General features: G+C 34.6%; 1 pseudogene; it reads left to right on the forward strand.

The window, feature by feature from the left end:
- Positions 1-25,146, forward strand: part of LOC138715567 (DNA-directed RNA polymerase I subunit RPA1-like) — a 149,421-nt pseudogene that overhangs the window by 39,826 nt on the left and 84,449 nt on the right.

Consider the following 25,146-nt stretch of genomic DNA (forward strand, 5'->3'; position numbering starts at 1 on the left):
CATTGTGGCCCACCAAAGTGGTGTGCAACTAGGGTAAATGGATCACAGTCCTGCCATCTATCCGCAATATGCGGAACCCGAATCACGTAAAGTGAAGTGGGTAGGCATTGGATACATACATACATACATACATACATACATACATACATACATACATACATACATACATACATACATACATACAATTTCTATCACTAAACTGATGCGATAGCTTTACTGGTTCTGTAGGGCTAAAGATGCTTGGTGAGCTATAAAAATAATTTAATGAACCAATAAATAAATTAATGAATCATTAAAAACATAGTAAAGCTTGATGAAATCGGCTATAAGTGTTATATTCCCTATTTTTCCATTTTTGGTGTAAATTCTTCATGGTCATCAATTGCCTTTTTTACTTTGTGTACTTATTTGGAAAACATTTGTTGATAAATTGGGAACACTCAGTTATTGTGAAGTTGTGAGGAAATACAATTCTATGATGACTCAGCTATAACCAGGGTGCGAATTAACGGGGGAGGGGGGGGGATTTCCGCCCCTGTTGGAAAGTTATCTCCCTCTCATAAATTTATATTTACGTTCCTGCCAGAGATAACTTCTATCCCCCTCACAGAATATAATTGTTTTAATATGAGTATACTTTATAAAGTACAGTATAAAGTAAGCAAAAAAATAATATTGATGTATTTATCATTACCGACAAGCTCACAACAATAAATAACTTAGGAATTACACATCTTATCTTAAACCTGCTCATGGGTATAATTATTATTATTATTATTATGATCAAGATGCAACTCAGTGCGACCAAGCGTTGAGCCGTATCGAATGAGGATAATACTAATTTTATGTAGGATATTTTCTATCCCCCTCATTTGAAGTCTTAATTCGCACCCTGACTATAGTTGATGTCCATTTGGCTGCTTGCTTAATACCGGTAAGTTCCCCCATGTTGATAGCAAAGAATCCAGTAAATTATACCTTACAGGAAAAAACCGAGGACAGGAATTAGTGTAGGGTAATTTTGGCTCTCAAATTTTCAATTTGATTTTAAAATTTCAAGGCAACCTACCACTTTTCAAGGGGTCACATAGCATTGAGTGTTTATGATTGGTGGAACTTATTTTTCACTATATTCACCAATGTGATAGAACAATCTGAAAAAGATGTAGTTTTTCAATTTTATTTGGTAACAATCATTGCATCATCAACAGTGTGGAATAGTACATTATGCAACGCACCTATATTGGTAGTAATTAAGACGCGAGTATGTTTATGAAACAAGTGCAAGCGAGTTTCATAATTTTCATACGACCGTCTTAATTACCATTATAAGCAAGTTTCATACGACTTTTTATGCTCGACTATATTTCTAACTTGAAATTATTCATAAGTATTCATGTTATTCTTATCTGACTGGGGAGCAGAACTGACCTTGTGCAATATCTCGTAAATTGTGAGATGTGCGCAGACGTGAAAGTATTGATTTTTTCCGAGGAACAAATATCATTGACCTTGATATAATCTAGAGAGTAAAATGAACATTAATCTTGAAATTGATTTGGACATTGAAAAACGAGATGACAAATTGAATTTATTTGAATATTATTTACGATTAACGCTAATTATTATAGTAACAGAACTTAACCTTCTGCGACAGTATTGGATTTCCAGCCTCCGTGACGTTTCACTAGTTGTCTTTCGATTGCATATCCGAGAATAATTGATACTTGTGCTTTCATATTGCTACAATGGTGTTTTTTGATTTGTGGAACACCTGAACTTTAATGAATAGGTGTACTTTAATGAGGTCCATTAAAGGGCTGCTACCAGGTGTATAATTACTACATTTCGGCATGGTCGAGCATAAAGAATTTTACGACATTTTGAATAGTGCACCCAAAACTTAAACTAGGCCTAAATTAAGGACAGAAAAAGCATTCAGATTGGTATTTCTAAGGAAATGTTATACACAATGTGATACGCTCTTTTGATTAATTTTTTTGCAGTAGTAATAATAATAATAATAATAATAATAATAATAATAATCTATCTAAATAGTTTCATTTTTTTATAGAATAACAATTTAACTTTAGATAATATCTTGCCCAGAGCTAAGCTAATAACGTGATACAAGTATTAATGTATTGAGGATAGTTTATTATTGCTGTAACTTTAATTGTATATCAACATAATGAAGACATATTTTAAGCAATGTTACTAGTCTATGAAACTTTCTAGAGTTAAAACGTTAAAATTGTTACAATTTTTTTAAAAGGTAATGTACCTTTATGACATACAGGCCCCATTTCAACACTGGTGTGGTGTCATCTTCAGTGTCCTGACACTGTTTTATTCAAGTGTTAAAGTGATTGATAAAAACAATGAACGTTGTTAGTATTTAAAATAGCACATTTAGAAATATAGGGATATGTACTACCTAATGCATATGTTAACTTCATTAGAAAAGTGCCAGAACATTTTTAATAATCATATCTGATTTAAATAAAAAATAATTTATTTGATTTTCCACAGCTTACCAGCTTGTATTTGCTGCTTCAACAATAAAAAGTTCTTACTTGTTACTTTCAGCATGTTCCTCCTACAATAAAATTCAACCTATGGAAATAAAAATTAACTAGTTATTAATAACTTTAAAATTCGCTGGCACTAATATTGTGTGCTGTAGAAGGTTGTAAAATTTTAATGCTTTTTTTTTTTTTTTTTTCCTTATTTGACATTTTTAAGTGAAACCTGTTTTTTAGCCTCTAAACATTCAATGTCTAATTAACATAAGGCTGCACAAAACACAGTGTTCAGAAAATCTCAGGTTATTATTTTATGTTCGTTTTTTTTAAAGAAATTATATTAGCTGCTGTAATATGTATTAAAAAGCCTTTTTCCAGTAATGGTAGAGAGACATTTAAACAAAATATTGCTTAAATCCAATTTTGTGTCCAGGTGAATTTTATTAACGATAAGATAATAGAACATCCACAAAGTAAGACGCTCAAAGCCATTCTTTAAGATTCCATAATTGTCCAACATGTGATGAAGGCAGTGCGAGATGGCAACACAGAAAACTTAACAGGAGAAGGACAGGTAAAAGCTCTTTTTTCCCCTTTTGTTTTGCTACTGTTTTTCTCTTTTTTTTTCCCTGCCTCCTTCCTCCTTCACTCAATTCCTTTTTCTATTCCTGCTGTTTCCTTCTTATTTTACTACCCTGTCTGCTCCCAGCACCACCCCCACCGCTACGTTTGTTATGTGTCAAGTTTTTTTATAAAATTTTTTTGGAGTCCTGTACCATTGAGTTTATCCACATGGCATTGACTGATCACAAACAATTCCAACATAGAAGCCACTTGGTAGCTGAATATTCACTTCGCATTCTGTTAGGCAGAGTTCTTCTGAATCTGATTTTCTCTATATCACACTTTAAAATTCATTTTTCGTAATTGATTAACTAGTGGAACTTACTCGTGTTAATTATGGAAGTCAGTGCGGCTTACAGCTGTTTCAGTGTATCATCACACCATCTTACATGAGTAAGTTCCACTAGTTAATCAATTACTTATATGCAGGTGTTAAAAGTAGTATACGCAAGATTCAAAATGGACCATTTTTCGTATTTTTATATTGCACTTCTTCAGATATACAGTACATTTTATCGAATGTAATTGTATTTTTTTTTTTTTTTTTTTTTTTTACTGATATTCTGTTTGATTTGACTCAATACTTGATCAGAGCGTAGTGGAAGATCTCCGTGGCACCACCTTGGAAGAGAAGCTGCATTTTGCTTGGGATGTCTTGCAAATTGATGTGAACAATCTTATGGATAATGACATGGATAAGGCAGCAAATAGATTGAAAATTCCTCCTGGTTTAAAACAGGTAAAACATTACAAGTTTGCTTTTATTATGCCCACACCCACAATTCTGTGGTTCCAAGGCAAATATGTTAATTTTTGACGAAAATGATATTTTACGATATGTTGTGCATCCTGACGATAACTTTATTGTGACAGAAGATGGTATGCATATATCTATTATTTTTCTTTGTAACTCTTTGTTATGAAACATGATTACAATGATTTCATGCAGTTGTTCAAACTTTAAATGCTCGCTCCTGAAGAACTGCAAGAAATGATACCTGCATCACATTTTGCCTTACATCACATTTTGCCTTTGAGGCACAGAATTATTAATTAATTGACAAGAACTGTTATGATTCCATCAGTTCATTGCTGTTGCTGGCTGTAAGTTGTTGTTATTTAGATTTTTCAGTTATTTTATCTTAATTGAAATCATATTTGTAATCCTTTTCCTGTAAGCCTCTTTTGCATGACACATTTCATTTTCTTTTGTTGTGGGGTGCTTTTATCATATGTTTGATTGCTTTATTTTAGATAGCACAGCTTATTGTTGATGTTAGTATTGTAAATTTAGTCATTTATTGTAGTTCTCCATTGACTAATAGAGTCTTTTAAGTATAAATATTTTCATTAACAAATAATTGACTCTGGTGATAGAGTGCTCACTGGATTTGCACATAATCCAAGGTACAGCTGTCAAAAAAAAAAGTGGCCGCACTCGTGAACAGCGAATATTTTCAAAGTCTACTTTGGGTCGCGGCGATGTTACACGATGCATGTGCTTGTACAAGCAGTTCCGGAACTATGGAAGTGTTCCATATCTGCTCCTCGCAGACCAGCGGTAGAGTGCTTGTTTAATGATTCAAAGGTTGTGGGTTCGTGCCTTCTTCAAGTTTTCATTTTATTTTTTAATCGTTCTTTAGCGATGTAAATGATATTCAAATTATCATTTATATCCAGTTATCGTTCTTGATGGATATCACGTTATTTATATTTTGTTATCGTTCTTTAGGGATATGAATAAAATTCAAGTCATCATTTGTATTCTGTTATCGTTTTATAACGATGTGAATAATAATAATAATTATTATTATTATTGTATCTCCAGTGGGGGTTAGCCCTATTTTACATATGTATGTTAGGGCTATAGTTTTATACACAAAACAGATAAGCATAAAGAGAAATGGAAAAGAAAATTAAATTAGCTTACGCGATGTAAACAAAACATAAACAATCTGTAAATTAGGCATTGCGATTGCAAAACAAATATCAGTTATCAATTTGAAACATACAAAAACATTAACAACACACATACGTAACACTTCTATAACACAAATATGCAGCTTTCCATACCATACATCATAAATTAATACACAATAGTCACACAAACACAATCAAACTATAATTACGACATTGCGACGACATCAAGCATCCCATAACTGACTCACATACATAACAAATCAAGCATCCGTTGCAACACATACCCTTCAACATAGTAACCACACTTTTAAAAGTTACAAATTTGGCTCCAAGAAGAATAAATAGGACACTGTTACTAATTACTATTCTTCTACAATTTCTTAAATACATCTGTAATAAATTTGTGAAATTCCGATATGAATAATATTCACGTTTTTTATATTGTTATCGTTCTTTAGCGATATAAACAATATTCAAGTTATCATTTACCCTATATTCTGTTTTCCTTCATTAGCATTATAAAATAATATTCAAGTTATATTGTTATTGTTCTGTCGCAATATAAATAATCTGTATTTTATGTAAGTAATTATTATAACACAAACATCTTTCTTTGTAAAATAGGTTACTTTATTTAGATAATTAAACACGTATTATATAATATCTTTTATTAATTAAACAAACCGATATTTATCATTTATATTGTGTTATCGTTCTTTAGTGATACTGTATAAATAATATTCAAGTTATTTATATTGTAATCGTTCTTTAGCGATATAAATAACATAAATTTAATTTTAGGTTTGGAAAAATCCAGTTGCATAATACTGCTATTAGTTTTTCTTTTTGTATTATTACATTATACTATCTTGAACCACAATAAAATGAAAAGGAGTAACGAGGAATTGAACCTGAGATGTTGACATCTAAATTCCGACGTTCGTCCGCTGAGCTACGAGGGCAAAAGTGTGGAAACATTTTCGGAAAAATTGGCCCAATCACACTCTAAGATTTTCTGATGATTTGTAGAAGCTAGTCCAGGATGCGGGGGGCAAAGGCTAATTGAGATTTCCCGATCTCTGATAGGGTCAAACATCCTGATAGAATTAATATTTAACCCTTGCCGTGACTTTCGGTGAAGTCCGGAGGGCCCAATTAGTCAAATCCACTCTCCTCATCTCCACGCTTGGGTCCCCTGGAATTTAATAAGATGCGAAAGAGATAGTGGTGTGCGGAAAGCAACGGGATGTTACCGCATTTAGGCCTATCCTTCCCAAGAAAAACTGCAAACATGAACAAAGGAAGCTTTAAATAGAAGAAGAAGCATCTTCTGCGGACCTCTGGAAAAAGAACTAAGGAAGAGACTAGTGAAGTGCTTTGTGTGGAGTGTGGCATTGTATGGGGAAGGAACATGGACATTACGACGAAATGAAGAGAAACGAATTGAAGCATTTGAAATGCGGATGTGGAGAAGAACGGTGCGTGTGAAGTGGACAGATAGAATAAGAAATAAAATTGTGTTTGAAAAAGTGAGTGAAGAAAGAATGATGCTGAAACTGATTAGAAAGATAAAAAGTAACTGGTTGGGTCTCTGGTTGAAAAGAATAATAGACGACATTAGGATATGTGGATCATATGCGGAGACCAAGAGGAAGGCAGAAAATAGGAAAGATTGGAGATTGCTGGGTTTGCAATGAAAGACCTGCCCATGGACAGAACACTTATGTATGTGGGTATGTTCAGAATGCCTGGAATATCGTGTCTAAGAACAGTCGCTATTTGCAAAGACTAGTCAATTCCATACCCACTCAACTGCAAAATGATCGAGATAAGAGGAAGATAGACTAAATATTGAATTGTGGCTTTTTTTTTTTTTTGAACGCTTAATTGTTTGAATGTTTTACGGCCGACGCCAGTAAATTTGTTTTGTTTATGCCACGAAAGATATTTTTATTGAGAATAAAATCTTTTTTCTTTCCATTTGCAGCCACAATATCATAATGATAAAGTCATGGCATAATATATTAATGAACCTGATGTTAATTACTAAAATAATCGTAAAAGAAAAAGGAGCCATTATGTATAGTTCGTCTCTCTCAAAAACAGAACAAAAAAGAACATAAAAAGCACGTGGTTGTAGTCGAACGCAGGACCTCATGAATAAGAGACCTGAACGCTACCATTATGCTATCGATAACACACAGAATACTTCAATTATAACTGTAGATATCAGGCAACGTGGTCCAACAACATGTAACATCGCCTGTCTCCGAATTGTAGCGAAGATACCCGAAGGGAACTTTGTTCCAGCAGAGCGGCCACTTTTTCTTTTGACAGCTGTACATTGATTAAATATCAGTTGAGGGCCATAGAGCTTTAGGCAGAAAAATTCTTTTAAGTGCGACTTGACTTCCATCAAAGGAAAAATAAATAAATTTGTTGTAAGAGTACGGAATGAAATGTATGTGAGCTCAGCAGCTGGGTTGCCTTCTTGCATCCCAATAGCGTGTTGTCAATTGTTGATAGCTGCTTCCTTCTGTCTTCTTCATGGCTGGATATTGGAAGGGATATTTTTTATCCATTGTATGGTACTGATTGGTTCTTTACATCGATGCAGTCAGATGAATAGATGGATAGCCTTTGTAAATGTTTTGCATGATAGATATGACCTGTATGTAACCTGAAGAAAGTCACTGCTTGTGATCTTCGGAAGTCTGGGTGGAAACTTGTTGCTTTATGGCGCCCCCCCCCACTGTTTTTCCACACTGTTGACATTTAGATGTTGCCTGATTTCTTATTTTATATAATTCTTATCAATTTGAAAGATACGTACGAAAGTTTAGCATTTGATAACTGACAGATTTCTGTTCCTTTTTAGCTTGTTCATTTCCATTGATCCCACAATGTGAAGGTGTCACCTTCCAGTGGGTTTTATTGCTCATACTAAGAGTCCCAGTGCTTCATTTTGCACTATTCTGTCCAGTTGATAATCTGCTGAGATGCAGTTAACAAAATCCCACAGTTGTACAGTGAGATGGATTTAATAAATGTTTTGTAGGTTACATTGAGTGTACTTCCGGAGCTACCCCACTTGATGCTCGCTAATCTTTTAAGCATTGTGGGTCTTATCTTTGCCTTGTCAGTGATAACTTTAACGTGCTGGTTGCAGCCGAGTTCTCTATCAAAATGGATATTTCATACTTATTACATTCTAGCCAATTTTTAGTGTGATCTCAGGTGGCTTGTTACAACATAGTGTTAACCCGTACACCCCAGTCGTGAACACCCAGGCAGATATTACGGAGCTCGTAACTATATATTCTGTAAGCCTGTACTTCTGAAACTTTCAGCACCTTTATTGGAATTGGTAAGGCAACAGTAACCGTGAACATTTTTGAAATCGGAATTCGCATACTCGAGATAACAGTTTAAGTGGGTAGGCTGGTTAAGGGTTAGAGTCTGGTAGTTGAATTACTGTATTTACTTTTGTATTTAGATTGTTGAGGTGGTTTTGTGGTGGTGAATTCCGCTCTCCGTATGTATGGGATTTCTTGAATTTTACTGGAAAGTAATTTGCCACCACATTAAACAGAACAGTGCTTCAAACAGAGTTCTGGGATGAACCAATGTGGAATTGCCTGAATTTTGAGCAGGTTTTCTCATACCTTATAGCAGAGAAACGTTATATGAGAAAGTTGTAGTACTATTTCAACATTTGAATTGGAATCCTGTCTGCTTCAAATTGTTTGTTGTGTTCTCAAGAAGAAGAAATGGATATGAACCATTTAACACACTGTTCAACAAAATGGTAGCCTAATTACTGGGACGCAAATCTATTTAAATGAAGAGCATTAGGTACCTACCAACAACAGAATTATTTCAAATTTAATAACAAGATTTACTCACAACAAAAAGACCTAGCCATGGGAGACCCTCTATCAGGCTTACTGGCAGATATATTCTTACAGAATCTTGAAAAAATACATATTAGTTCTCTATCCAATAAATTCAATATTTCTACCTACGTTCGATATGTAGACGACACCCTTATAATATATGAAAATAACACGCACTTTACCGAATTCATTACCAACGAATATAATAAATTACGTCTGAACATAAAATTCACACATGACGCTGGTATAGATGACACACTAAACTTTTTGGATTTAAAAATGACATTGACTCCCCCTTATATAACGTTTGATATATACAGAAAACCCACATCAGCAACTCATTCAATAACAAGACCTCAAGTCTATAAAACTGAATATTGGATTTTCATTCCTTGCAGACAGTACACTCTTATATCCCTTTGCCAAAGGATTTTTTGAATTAAGGACATCAAATAGCTTGTCAAAGAACAAACAGAATTCTGCAGTTGCTTGTCCCCTGAAATTCTTTAGTTTTAAGTCTGAACATAGGAGTAGCAGAGCATTTCATACAGATGCACCTGGCACTTGTACTGCTAATTTCAGTTTCATTTTTTGGTTTTTGAAATGGACGTGACACTTTGAAAGCTTATTTGCAATAGTAATGGTTTCATTTGTTTGTATTTGTTCTAATTTGTCTATAAACTTCCACTCAATAACATTGTCATTTAGAACTTTTAAAACTTTCATGTCGCCAAACAAATTCCTCATTAATTTAATCATATGACATGCATCTAACACCAGTTATATACCGTAGCCACCTATGTTGAAAGATGTGTCTAGGTCTTCTGCATTGAAATTGCAACCTAACTTGTTTCCCATAACAATATCATCACAGGTCGCTGAAACAACAGTTAGTTTGATACTTTGCATGCAACTTACAAAGCTGCTGTTAGACCTTTAATTAAAAAATAGCGCACAGGAATTTTCCAGGATGCATTAGTTCCTTCCCACTACCATTATTACAAAAACCTCTTTTGCCTCTTTCATTTCACTTAGACATACACCATTGCCTAAATCAACATAGCCTGTAAATGCACTACCATTCTATTCAATGCATTTTCGAGTAGACATCTCTTCAAAATTAAGTGCTACATAAAGAGGGTGAGATGAAAGTGCTACTCGATCTTCTAAAGCTAAGAAGGCTTCAGATGTAAATCCAGGATCTCCATCTATTGTGTTCCGCCAATTTCTTAGTGTGTTAACATAGGGTAGAGCCCTATTTAAGTATGTCGAACATATTCGTTTGCAGCTGGTGAATAGAAATTAAGTGTTAATACAAATTTTTTTTAAAGTATCTGAATGTTCTCCTTTTTTTTTTTCTCCCCAGATCTCTTAATTAAATCAAACTTTCAGAAAAATTGTTCTGTAGAACCCCTTGTGTATGGTCATTAATTAGATTCTTTTTCTTTAGATCTTTGATAAAGGTTTTAAGGGTAGATATCACTTCACTTTGCCTGTCACATTTTCTCTTGCAGTTAATATTTTTCTTTTTCAATGCAGTTAATATTTTTCTTTTTCAATGCTCATAACTGTTCATTCTTCTTTTCTAACATATTTTCAAGTGATTTAATACGTTTTCTAAGACTCGATAATGCTATAATTGTGCTCCGAATATACATCATCTTATGTTTAAAAGAATTACTGTCGGGATCAATTTATTTGTTTCATGTGGAACTGTTGCTTCCATTTTTCTTTTCAGAACCCTCCGAGATGCTTTTTCAATCTGCTAGAATAATATTATACTAAGTCTATTAGAATTTATAAAAAGCGAAAGTCATTTATTCATATTATAAAGCAAAGTTATTAAATTATTTATTAGAAATGTACATAAGCTATTAATATAACAGTGTTCAACAGTTTACCTTTTGTAGATGGCTTGGGAAGTTAAACAGAGACGGAACTACGTCATCTTTCAAAATTTGATTTCCTAAGGATATCCAGAAACAAGACTTCAAAATGAGCAGAACACAATTTGTGGTTCCGAGTTGGCACGAATTTATCCTGTTTAATTGTTGTCGGCCACTTAGCCAGAAAATCTATCTTATTTAATGGGAACCTGTGATTAATAGCATTAAGTTATAAGTTTAAACAAGTTTATTAGCGGTATTTTGAAAACCTAATATTGGAGAACAACACTTTTTTATGTTAGATATTCGTCTTCGTCTACAGATATTATTTCGGTACATCTCTAACTAGACTAAGCAAGCAAGAAAGAAGTTGTACAGTAATTATAGTATTGTACTTACTTCTGCAGAGAAATTCCAGATCCTTTCTTGTATGTGTATATACAATTAAACACTGCACACGAATTCACCATGGTGAATGGCATCAATCACTCAATTAAATTTACTACTTAGGCATAGTACTTATTAAATAATAACAAACCTACACATTAGCAACGCGTATCTCTAACTTGTAGGAACACATTCATACTTCGAAGATATTACACGCTTTTAAAATACACTAATTGTTAGAAACGACTATTAATGTACTCCATCAATGCTAAAAACTAAACTTTCTATTGACTTTAACTTTAATACACTATTAAAAGTAGACTAACACAAATTAACACACTATTAATAGTAAACAACACATATGAACACATGAATCTTTATGTGTTGATGAAGTGCTTCCAGTTCATTTCTTGTACGTGTACCTACAATTAAACGTTGTAGACGAATTCACCATAAAGAATGGTACTAGTCACCCAATTAAATTCAGTACTTAGATGTAGGTCTATAATTAAACAATAACATATCTACACATCAGCAACATGTATCTCTAACTTGTAGGAACACATTCACGCTTCGAAGATATTACGCATTTTTAAAATACGGGTCATTCCATATCAAATCAACAAGGCACTCAACCCGACCGACTCAGATTTCTTTCAAATTTTGAGGGTTTGTTTTACCTGCCGCGCTAACTAAAACTGCTGAGAGTCATATGTCCTGTGCTTTCCGTTTTCTGTCAGTGGCATTTCAAACATGAAGAAAAATCATATTTTTGTAAGCACGCCGCTTCAATTAAAATTATATATCTCAACAACGTCTCCAGATAAATTTACAAAAATTGGGTGATACATTCTTAATATGTGATAGTTTTTATTGCTTATATTGTTTTCTGCATATATTCAATTACAATAAAAAAACATGGTGAAACAATTTTCATATTTAAAAATGCAGGGGTTCTATTTTAAGGAAAAAAATGTATAGTATGCCTCAATTAGTGATATAATGAACTGATAAGTTTCAACTTGGAATCATGATAGGTTACAAAGATAAAAATTATTATGTCACAGCAAGCGTAAGCTAACCGTATAAGTCGCGATAATTATGTCCCACGCATTCGTTGTATTTAATTATATTTGATCATATTCTTGAATGTCGCTATGTAATTTAACATGTAGTACATAATTCGAATTTTTAAAATTATTTCCTGAAATAAATTGTCACATGGATTTTGTTAAACCTGAAGTTCTGTAAGAAATGCTTACCTTTCATTGCTGAGATGAAATAGCCTGATCATCTTTCCAGACAGGATGCTGCGTTGTTTGAGCTGCATTTTAAAACTGCTTAGCAAGTATAATACCCATCCTAAACAGCAGGACTGTATGAAACTTGTGTTCCAGGCACTGCGGTGGATTTTGCAAATCGAAGAGCAAGCATTTTTTCCTCTTCAGTATAGCCTTTTTTAGTCGCATAAACGGTATTAATGTTTGGGAGATGATCCCTTGTCCAGTCGTACAATTCCCTAGGTGTAGTTATTTGTTTATCGGATGGTCTCTGCAAACTAGCACAAGCCGCAAACCTTTTAAGTGTCCCACCTATAACGTCGTAGGTCTTTTGCCATGCGATATGCAAAAATAATGCAGTTCTGTTGGAAATCCAAAATCTTCTCCATATAATGTGAGGTTCAGGAAATTTTTTCCTATTTTTATACTGAGCAGAGAATCCATCGGAGAAATATATAATTTTTGTGGTGAATTACAGATGTTTGTTTTAATGACTCCATTAGATATTTTTGAAACGGATGTACAGCTGTAGTGTCATATTTCGGGCAGTGTGAAATTATTACCAGATTTTTAATAGAGACTGTATCGGATGACGATTCGTTATAATATATTACGAAAGTATGAATGGTTGTCTGCACATTAGTCCTGTGATATGACTGAATTTCATCTTGGATTACGAAATAATAGTTTTCAGCGAAGTCGCATAACACAATAAGCAGGCATGGCTGTAGAAATCATTTCATATCACGTAGAAACTTACTTTGTCCAGATGATATAAATGAGTGAGTCAGTAAATCACCAAGTTTCTCCAAGAGACAGTCGAAAAATTTGTCTGTGGGTTTCATTATAGTCTCAAGCGTTGATCGGTCAGTCGTTATCCACTGCTTGTAGGTCACTGATTCACTGAAGTTTTATACGAAACATTTCTCTAAACCCTCTCTTATTTTGAATGGTTCAGGACATCCTGTACATTTCCTGAACAAGCAATTTATATGAGGAGGATTGCACACCATAGTAGCCAAAAAATGTTAAGTTGGAAAGTATAAAGAAAAATTTTCTTGAAATCCACGTAGACCTGAAACTTTAATAAATTGCTTCCGGCATAAGTTTTACATTCTGATAAGGACACAAACACAGACAGTATAGTCCACTAACTCCAGCTAGAATACAATTTCTTGGTCAGGGTTAGAATTTTTAAACACTGCATATAATTAATTTCTGCTCATGTGATTTACTCTCTGATTCTTTAATCACAACAAATATTTCTTACCAGGCATCATTCTGCTTATCTCGTCAGAACAGAATTCTTTAACTTTACCGGCAACAGCCGCGAGCAAGGGTTTTCCAGGTTTCGGATTTGTTGAACACAAAATTCCCTTTCCCTTTGCCAGGACTTTGGCTTTCCGAATTATGTATTCAAAAGCTGAAAGAAACTCTTTTTTTATATTATTTACGCTCCAGCTTTTAGGCAGTAGTGTTAAAATGGTGATTTTCTCACTTTTACCTGAATTTTGAAAATTTTCCTGCAACTGAGACAAAATTTCAGAATCAGAAAGGTCCTGGTTCCTCGGCATCTTTAATATCGAAGACTTTGTCTTTTATAATATTTTCAAATTTCTGTCTCTTATATTTCTCTTGTTGTAGCCTTTCTTGTTTAATAAGAAACACACCTTGGTCAAAAAGACTTGTATTTAATGAACTTACATTTGTTGTAGAATCGACGTATTCTTCATTACTAGAGTCATTATGAGGATTCTGCGTATTAGCATCATATTATATTTTTATTTCTTTGCGACACATAGCGCACACCTTTTGTTCCTGTTTTAAATCAGGAAATACATTAAGCATCCACGATATAACACTTCTGAAATTTTTCCTTTAATTACAATGCCTTGATTTCTCGAAGGGATTGCAGCAAACATAGACCTATAACTTAAAACGCGACTCCATTACATCGCACAAAACTACCATATACTACGAAAACTAACGACACTGCACTTGAAACAGATTGCACGTTTTGTATAAATTGAAGAATGTATAAACTGCCACTCATGACAGCCTGACAGATCTACGACGCAGCTTATCAGACAAGTACGAACTCGCGCGCATGCAGTGTTGGTGTAAGACGGGTTTAAGTGCTACAAACCAATACATTGATATATTTTTTTACTGATATTCCTGAAACGTTTCCAAAATGAAACTTACACCAAGGGGAGAATACTCTTACCTCTATAACATACATTTTTCGCGAAATAATTTATGTCCCGCATTTATAGATATTTAATGTTAAAATGTGTTTCACGTGACCATTCAATAAAGAATCCATTATTTTGATGCAGACCTATTTTTATTGAAACGTATGATCCCTTAGCTTTAAAATAAGCCCAAGTTTAAGATTCTACGTCAATTAGCAGAGAAGTTATGAATTCATTTTATTGACATAGTATGCGACATTTTTACATTTTTTCTCGTATTGACAGAATTGCTGTATGGATATCGTGCATTATTGAGGGCTAAAATTTTACATAATTACTTAACTTAAGGTTCTTTATCATCCCACCAAATTTAATGAAAATCTGAGGTGGTCGGGTTGAAAAGTCCACTTTTTTGTGTTGATTTGACATGGAATGCCCCATACACTAATTTTATTATGAGAAACGACTATTAATGTACTCCATCAATGCTAAAGACTAAACTTCCAATTAACTATAACTTTAATGCACTATTAAAAGTAGACAACACAAATCAACACTCTATTGAAAGTAAACAACACAAATGAACACGTGAATCTCCATATGTTGATGCTTGACAAAGTGCTTCTGCCCCCAAAACATGACGTCGCACAAACCTGCGTGTCTAGATATATAACTACAACGTCTTTGATCCAGATAAATAAAACATAAATTTCGTCGTCATTGGTGGTTTTGCGGTTATCGTAGTAGTAGTTGGATCTAGGATTCGTTGGTTCTAATCGAGCCAAGGGCAATGGATTTTAAAAGGCAATAAAATCCTTAGTGCAGATTCCTCTTAGAGGGAACGGACTATGTCATAGATTTACGTACAACACACAAGAAAATTCTTTCCCAAATACAGGGTTCAGGCAAAATTTATAGGTTATTTCTCTCTCAATTGAACTTTTAATGCTGAATAGCCACTGGAATTGGAAGTATCGTTAAGTAAAATGGTACTACTCCTGTTGCTGCTGCTAATATCTCCATCGATGATGACAGTTTTCATGGATGAATTTGCTATGTGAATGATGACTTTATGAAAGTGTCAGAAGTGCTCATTTGTGTCTGTTAGTCGGGCTTAGACAGTTAGCATTTATGGGACAGTCAAAAAACTGTTGTCTATGAGGTGGCGAAATCAAGAGAGAAACTTCAATTTTTGTGTGTGGGCAGGTGTGCGTGTGTTTTTTTTCTAACACGTCAATTCAAAATAAAGTGTTATACAGATATGTTGTTTCTCTTTTTATACAGATTATTGAGAAAAAAGAAGGTATTATTCGTATGCATATGATGGGGAAGCGAGTAAATTATGCAGCTCGCTCTGTTATAACTCCAGATCCATGTTTAAACATTGATGAAATTGGTCTCCCCGAGGAATTTGCTAAATGTCTGACATATCCTGTGCCTGTAACAGGATGGAATGTTGCAGAGCTGCAGAACATGGTGCTCAATGGGCCCAATAAGCATCCAGGGTAAGATAAGTAACATGTCAGGTAATTTTGTTTCTTTTGTATGGCCTTCAAGATTTTGTCTTTGTTAGAAGAGAACCAATTTTATTATTGTTTCATACATTTATGGCGGCCGGGTAGCTCAGTTGGTAGAGCAGCTGGCTATGAACTGAAAGGTCCGGGGTTCGATCCCACGTGGTGACAGGATTTTTTCTCATTGCAAAACTTTCAGAATGGCCCCGAGGTTCACTCAGCCTCCTATAAAATTGAGTACCTGATCTTTCCCGGGGGTAAAAGGCGGTCAGAGCGTGGTGCCGACCACACCACCTCATTCTAGTGCCGAGGTCATGGAAAGCATGGGGCTCTACCTCCATGCCCCCCAAGTGCCTTCATGGCATGTTACGGGGATACCTTTACCTTTATCATACATTTATAAAATGAGAGTCGATTGAAATAAAGATACTGGATAAAGGTACTGTTTGCAAAGGTCTTGGCTACAAATGCATTGCATGTTATGCAGTTTTATCAACTTACCACAGTGGCTAGGTATCCATTGATATAATATTTCTTTTTGGAGATTCTTGAGTTCACTTACTTTCATTTCCTTTTTCTTAATAAAGTAATGAGTTTGTGGAAAATCTGTTGTGAAGCAAATTGAAATATAATTAACTCAGTGTAATTATGTAAGAGTGCCTTACATGATGCTCCTTTTCAGAGCTGTGATGGTCCAAAATGAAGATGGTTCTGTGATAAGATTGTCTGCTTTCAACTCTAACCAGCGAGAAAGTGTTGCAAAACGCCTCTTGACGCCGAGTGATTCAACTCACAACTCCCAGAGGTTGAAAGTGGTGTGTACAGTGTTCTGGAGCAAATTTACCTCTTCTCACACTTTAGAAATGTCACTTGTGATTGCACGAAATTCATTAAATCCAATTTATAAACACTAAATTGTACAGGAAAACTCTTTTATACTTTTCATACTCAAATGTTTTTTATTCCTCAAGTCCCAGCAAAATTCCTATACTTTTCACGTTAATTTATTTTGGTTACACATTTCTTTTATACAGTTTTTACACTTAAAGTTCGTTCCAACAAGTAGTTTATGTATCAGTTCATGTACGAACCTTGTATCATCTTATGCACGTGTGCTGGTTAGGTACCTACTATGGGATTGAAATAGAAATGAATGATGTTGAAACACTTTTTCAGATCATCACATACTAAAACCAGAGATTCTGTAACTTTTGCCTGAGAATGGCCTGCTTAATTATTATCGTGTTGCAGCTAATTCAAATTGCAGAAAATAAAATTTCGATAATTTTATATAAAAAGATAACAAAAAGAATGGAATGTAAGAATTCCGCAAATTGCACTGGGAGACTCTTTCATCTAAAAGAAAAAATAGTTTTTATTTTCCCAATTATTCATTTGTGTACTTTATTTATTATATTTTAAATCAAAGTTGCATGTTGAAAATGTAATTAACTATTTCATTACCCAAATAATTTTCATTCTCTTTCTTTTTGGTGAAAATTTAAATTAAATCTTTAATTTTTATTATTTGTTTTCAGTTCATTTTCCATCTTAACCTCTAAGTTGTGATGCGAAAGATATAAACAGCCGATCTTGTCTTTCTTCAGTATCCAGGAGACGTTAGTGAGCATATGCACATGTCCAAGACAGTACATGCCTCAGTGCACCAACTACTTCTGATCGTTCCAGATCCGTGTCAGAAGTTTGTTGGAACGTTCAACTGAAGTATATGTTTCCGGTTCAGAATTGGTTTGGAGTGTGTTGGAATGTCTTTTCTGTACTGCGCATGCTTACAATAGTTACGGATGGTTAGTGACTGTTGTTGGAACGAATCTTTATACAACTTAATCGCATTTTAAACCCCAGAAGATAATGAACATCATTTAAACATTCTAAATGAATTTTGCTCGAAATTAGGTTTGCCATAAAATTACAGTGTGTGTTCATTGTTAAGATGCAGAAATTCGAAACTGCCCATGCTTTCTTCCCCCAGTCTTGTGCACCTATGTTACTGCTTTGGAAACAGTGAAATATTTTGTAAACACCATGATGTAATTGAACAAATTATGGAACAGTTATCAAAATTTGAGGATATGGTTTGTTCATTAGGAGCTAGCAATCCAAAATGATTGATGTGTTTGTAAAATAATCACATGTAATTAAATGGGGATCACACTGGAAGAACGAGGTAAGTCAGTGTTGTAAAATTGCCTGGATTGGAGTTGTGGCTCTGAGCAACTAAGATTTCCTACAAATAAATTTATATTATTCGAGAATCGTGTTATAAATTTGAGGACCGTAGTATAGACTCAAAGATTTATTTATTTATTTATTTATTTATTTATTTATTTATTTATTTATTTATTTATTTATTTATTTATTCATGTATTTATTTGTTTATTTATTTATTTATTTATTCTGGTGTAGTAAAAAAATACACTATAAACAAAGTAAAGCCACAAAAAAATATTCACAGGTTGCAGTCACACAAACTTTAAATGAGTGATTAAGTATCATAATTAATTCCATCCTAACTAATTAACTAACATACACAAGAAACTTGCAATTTTAATCTAGATTAGAAAAGAAAAGGAAAAAAAACACAAATCAATACTTCTAGCGATACCTAAAAAACATTAACTAAGACAAAATTTTCCAATTTAATTTTGAATTGTGATAAAGTCCGGTAGTCCCTGACGTCATTAGGTAACGAATTCCAGAGGCGAGGTATTTCTACAGTATAGGAAGATGAGTACAAAGACGTTCTATGATGAGGGATAGAAAGAAGTGCTTGATGTAGGTTTCGAAGAGTTGTAAGAAATTGAAAGCGTGATAACAGATAATTCAGAGTAGAAGTATGCATGATTCTAAACAGAAGAGACAGTGAATGTATTGTTCTTCGTTCCTTCAGACGCACCCATGAAAGTAACTGGAGGGAAGGTGTTATATGGTCAAATTTACGAGTATTGTAGATGAATCGTATGCACACATTATGAACACGTTGTAGTCTCTCAGCTAAGAGTGAACTTACATTAGTTAGCAAGGAATCGCAATAATCAGAATGGGGCATTACAAGCATCTGAATAAGATTCTTTTTTAGACTAAGATGGCTTAATTGCGAAGTTCTAAATTTCTTTTATGGAAATTTTATTGACTTGACTTAACTTGTTTTTCCCATAAAGTCTTTAAATGTTATTTCATATGTTATTGAATGTCATTTTAGTTATATGTTTTCCTCACATAGGTTTTTTTTTCTTCCAGACCCCATAAAAAATTGTATTCTTCACCTGACATAATTAGGAACATTAAATACAGACGTTTGAGATGGGCAGGGCATGTAGCACATATGGGCGAATCCAGAAATGCATATAGAGTGTTAGTTGGGAGACCGGAGGGAAAAAGACCTTTGGGGAGGCCGAGACGTAGATGGGAGGATAATATTAAAATGGATTTGAGGGAGGTGGGATATGATAATAGAGACTGGATTAATCTTGCACAGGATAGGGACCGATGGCGGGCTTATGTGAAGGCGGCAATGAACCTCCGGATTCCTTAAAAGTCATTTGTAAGTAAGTAAGTAAGACCCCATAAAAATGTATGAATGAAGTTTTACTGTGTCAGGTTATGAAAAATTTCTTAATTGTATACATTTGGTCCTTCATTTAATAGATCTTAATAATACTTTTGCAACTGACTATGAACTGGAGAGTTCTAGGTCCAATTCCAAGTGGTGGCGAGATTTTTCTCGTTGCCTAAACTTGCAGAGCAGTCCTGAGGTTCATTCATCCTTCTATCAAATTGAGTACAAGATTTTTTCCAAAAGTGAAAGGCGGTTGGAGCATGATTCTGGTCACACCACCTCGCTCCAGTACCAAGGTCATGAAAGCATCTCGACACGCCCCAAGTAACTTCATGACTGACATACAAAGGGGATACCTTTACCTTTTTACCTAATAATAATTTTAATTGTTGTAATTACTGGTTTGAACCAAAGTATGTTTGGCTTACAATGAGACTCGTTTACTTTATAAATTTCTAATTACTGATTTTATGACTTATTTCACAAAAATAAAAGCAAACAATGTGAGTTTGTTTTTTTCAGAATATTTCTTTTTCTCGTTCTGTGAAGTGTTTCGTAATGTTTGAAGGAGTTCAGGGAATAAAATTAAGTAGGTATGTTCCAAATACAAAAATTGAAACAGATTGGTAATATATAATATAGGCTATTTTTAACATTGATCTTACTCTCGTTTCCTGATAATAATGTGTTTAATTATCACATGAGGTGTTTGAATCGAAAATACTTATGTGTGCATGTTCCAAATACAAAAATTGAAACAGATTGGTAATATATAATATAGGCTATTTTTAACATTGATCTTACTCTCGTTTCCTGATAATAATGTGTTTAATTATCACATGAGGTGTTTGAATCTAAAATACTTATGTGTGCATGTTCCAAATACAAAAATTGAAACAGATTGGTAATATACAGAGCGTTTACCTACGGGTGGGGCCAGGAAAGCGGCCTGCCTGCGGTGTCGCGTGCGGGAATCGTCTATCCGTAAGCTTCCGCTTTCTATACTACACTCTGTAGGGTTTTAATTTTAAAAGTTTAGCAGCAGTAAAGACTGATGTTTTTGAAACACTAACTTCCTGTGAAACACGTCTTAGAGATTTATAAGGAGAGCGTGTAAATTATGCACTGATTTCATCAATTTTTCCTTCCGTCAGTACTCTATGTTTTCGCTTAGGAATTGTAGCATTTATCGACCCTGTTGTCCTTAATTTGTTAACAAGACGTCTAACAGTTTCTCTTCCCTGAATTTTTGCACCTGAATATTTTACTTCAAATTTCCTACACACTTCTCTACATGACTCTGTTTTCACATATGCATCATACATAAAAACTCTTTGTTCAAGCGTGAATTTTGCGTTTTGCATTGTTAAGAAATTTTACACAATGCTGAATATTTAAGCAACTGTGTCAAGAAACTGCACTGTACGTGTTAAATACTGCAACATCTGGCTCACAACTGATAACTTGTCGACCTTGATTGTCGAGCGTGTCTCAACAACTGCGTGCACAAAGCGGCGTATCAGTACATGCCGCTTTCCTGGCCTCACCCGTAGGCGAATGCTCTGTATAATATAGGCTATTTTTAACATTGATCTTACTCTCGTTTCCTGATAATAATGTGTTTAATAATGACATGAGGTGTTTGAATCTAAAATACTTTTGTGTGTTCTATAGCATTTGTTTGAACTATATAATCTATTACATTGTTTTTCTGTAGGTTCACAGACATCTGTGCAATGGAGACGTGTTACTTCTAAACAGGCAGCCTACTCTACATAGACCCAGCATCATGGCCCATACTGCACGAATCCTGAAAGGAGAGAAAACTATACGGTTGCACTATGCAAACTGCAAAGCTTACAACGCTGATTTTGATGGCGATGAAATGAATGCTCATTTTCCCCAGAACGAAGTTGCTCGCAGTTAAGCCTACAATATTTGTATGTATTAATAATCTCATGATTAATTACAGCTTTCCTTTTCATTAATTTTAAATAGCACTGTAGCATTCTGTTATAGATTTAATACTTGCTACTGCCTGTCAAAAGGTGCCACTCTTTAATGCAGGAAATTTTCTTTGTGCTCCAAATAACTCCACTCTAATTTAAAATAATATGTTATGTAAGAAATACAGCTTTCTTGAGTCACGTGTGGGCATGAGTAATGTAACAGGAATCGTTTATTTGGATGTTCACTAACAGTTTGAGCTGATCCATTAACTGTCAATTTTTTCCGGAACACAGAAATGCTTGTCCTTGACTCACATGGTATGTGTGGACGTCTATGAGTGCAGATATGTGTGACATGGAACCTTATTTGTGAAATTTTGTCGGAATATCGGAACATTTTGTCTTTGTTATTTGTTTAATTTTTTTGTGCTTGGCTGATTACCGAGTTATTATTATTCACTCGAATTCCATAAAAGCAAGTATAGGCAGTATGTTGTTATGTTGGCGGGACATAAGGAACCAATCCATGAGTCTTTGGCATGCCAGTACAGTTTTGAGAGGTTCTTCGTCTTCTGGAGAGTAGGATCCAGTTTTCGCCATTGAAGTAGATGTTCTCCATTCATTTTAGTGCTTTGGTCCTTGCAGATGGTGCAGTGTTCAGAGTTATAAATTTTCATGCGATATAGATGTGATGCTAGACAGTCATGCTCAGTGCAGGCAATATAACAAGTTATATTATCATCATACAACTTAGAGGTGGTGATGTCCCTCACATTTTTGTATACAGTTCACCACTACACTTGATTAAATTCAATCATATATTCTAAAATATTTTTCCTCTCATCTATATCTCCCCATATCTTCCATTACCTAAAGTTAAACTCTATTTCAGTCTATTTTCTCCCTCCACCCTTTCTGATATGCTGTACAGTATTTTCAACTCTTCCCTTCTTTATCTTCCTCAGTCCCATTCCCGAATACTATGCAACACTGTCTACCTTACTCTTGTTTACAAACCTTCTATTCATCTGTGTCTATTATCATTGTCATCTTCCATTACTATTATCCCTAATTTTCTGTTTATCTTAAACCCTTTTTTCTCTGACTGATATTCACCAATTTTTCTACTTTCTCATCTACATTACCATATTATATTATTTGTTTCATTTATTGTTTCAGTGTTCTACTGTTTATAATACTTCCATACTATTACTTGTTCAATGCACATAATTTTTTACGCAAATCAAGATTTCAGGTATAACTCCCTGTAAAGTTGATTTGAATAATTTCGAGGGAAAAATTGTTCTGGGGCCGGATATCGAACCCGTGACCTTTGGTTAAATGTACCAGTGCTCTACCAACTGAGCTACCTAGGAACTCTACCAGACACCGATCCAACTTTTCCGTCTATATCCACAGACCTCAAAGTGGGCTGACAACCGTCAAGCAACCAAGACTGAGTGCACACTAACTCTGTGTGAGGAGGAGGGGAGGTTGTAAGCTGATTTGGATCAAAATTAACATTTTTTGGTTTTTAGCTGAACTAATAAATTAAGAAAAAGTCGGTAGGTTAAGGAAGATCACAACTACAAGTGTCCAAATTTTCATAGATGTAGATTGAATAGTTTCTGAGATAAGTGTACCTGAAGTTGCTAAATTTAACACAGCGAGGATAGCCCTAGTTCAGCTAAAAACCAAAAAATGTTAATTTTGATCCAAATCAGCTTACAACCTCCCCTTAAACGAACAGTGGCGTGTATTATGCAAATCAAGCTTTCAGGTGTAACTCCCTGTAAAGTTGATTTGAATAATTTCGAGGTTGTGAGCCCACTTTGAAGTCTGTGGATATAGAGGGAAAAGTTGGATCTGTGTCTGGTAGATTTTCCAGGTAGCTCAGTTGGTAGAGCATTGGTACATTTAACCAAAGATCCCGGGTTCGATACCCGGCCCTGGAACAATTTTTCCCTCGAAATTAATCATTTTTTTCCCCTTTATTGGATAACTTTTTCCGTTCGCTCTCACTACTTTTGCTCACTTTCTACCTCCTCCACTTTTCATATTCTTCCTCTCTCAGTTACATGAAACACTCAGTATTATTTTTTCCTAACTCGTATTAGCCTCACTACCGTCATTACTTTTCTTCTCACTGTTTATTCTATTCATTTTCTCCTTAACACTTCACTACTTATTCCTCTATCTTATTCTCAGATCCACTTCAGTTACACTAATTGATCTAATCATCACATCTTTGATGGCATCAATACTTCAGACTATGTCAGATATCTCCTCTAGTTCACTTGCTACACTTCACACATCCCTGTTTCTTTAACTATCTTATGTTCGCTGAACTGTTTTTACAAGTTTCCTCTAGTTTTTCGTACCCTATCAATGTCTCCTATGGTCGCTGGACTTGGATCATCTCTGCTCTTCTTCTCTCTTATATTCTCGACTTCTTCTTTCTTCTCTTCATCTCACTCCCTTTCGTAACTTACACTTGGACTTGCACTCGTCTAGACTTCTTCCATTACACTCTACTTATTCTCCTATTATCCCAACCCTGGATTCCTCTCCCTCTCTTTCCTTCTTCTTTCCTCTATCATCCCCTCACTTGACTCATATCAGTCAATAGCTTCCCATTCTTCACACAGATTAAACATATTCCAGAAGTATATTTGGCATTTAATTTTAAAAGAAAACAATCAGATAATTTTTTGAAACACTTTATTTATACATTCAAATAATTTTTCCAAGCACTTTATTTATTAGTTGTAATAAATAATATGGATATGGAGGGTAGCTGCGAATATATTGAATAAGCAGTCGTGGGTGGTCCTCCAGCTTGGGGGTTGGACGAAGGACTAACAACCCATCACCGTAAAAAACAGCTAGTTACGAAACCTAACAATAAGGTTGAGAAGCTTTTGTCATCTAGTCTGCTGTCAAAAAATCTTAAAGTTAGAATTTATAAAACAGTTATATTACCGGTTGTTCTGTATGGTTGTGAAGCTTGGACTCTCACTTTGAGAGAGGAACATAGGTTAAGGATGTTTGAGAATAAGGTACTTAGGAAAATATTTGGGGCTAAGAGGGATGAAGTTACAGGAGAATGGAGGAAGTTATACAACGCAGAACTGCACGCATTGTATTCTTCACCTGACATAATTAGAAACATTAAATCCAGACTTTGTGATGGGCAGTGCATGTAGCACATATGGGCGAATCCAGAAATGCATACAGAGTGTTAGTTGGGAGACCAGAGGGGAAAAGACCTTTGGGGAGGCCGAGACGTAGATGGGAAGATAATATTAAAATGGATTTGAGGGAGGTGGGATATGATGATAGATACGGGATTAATCTTGCTCAGGATAGGGACCAATGGCGGGCTTATGT

Source organism: Periplaneta americana, chromosome 15, assembly GCF_040183065.1.
Source record: "Periplaneta americana isolate PAMFEO1 chromosome 15, P.americana_PAMFEO1_priV1, whole genome shotgun sequence".
NCBI classification, from domain to species: domain Eukaryota; kingdom Metazoa; phylum Arthropoda; class Insecta; order Blattodea; family Blattidae; genus Periplaneta; species Periplaneta americana.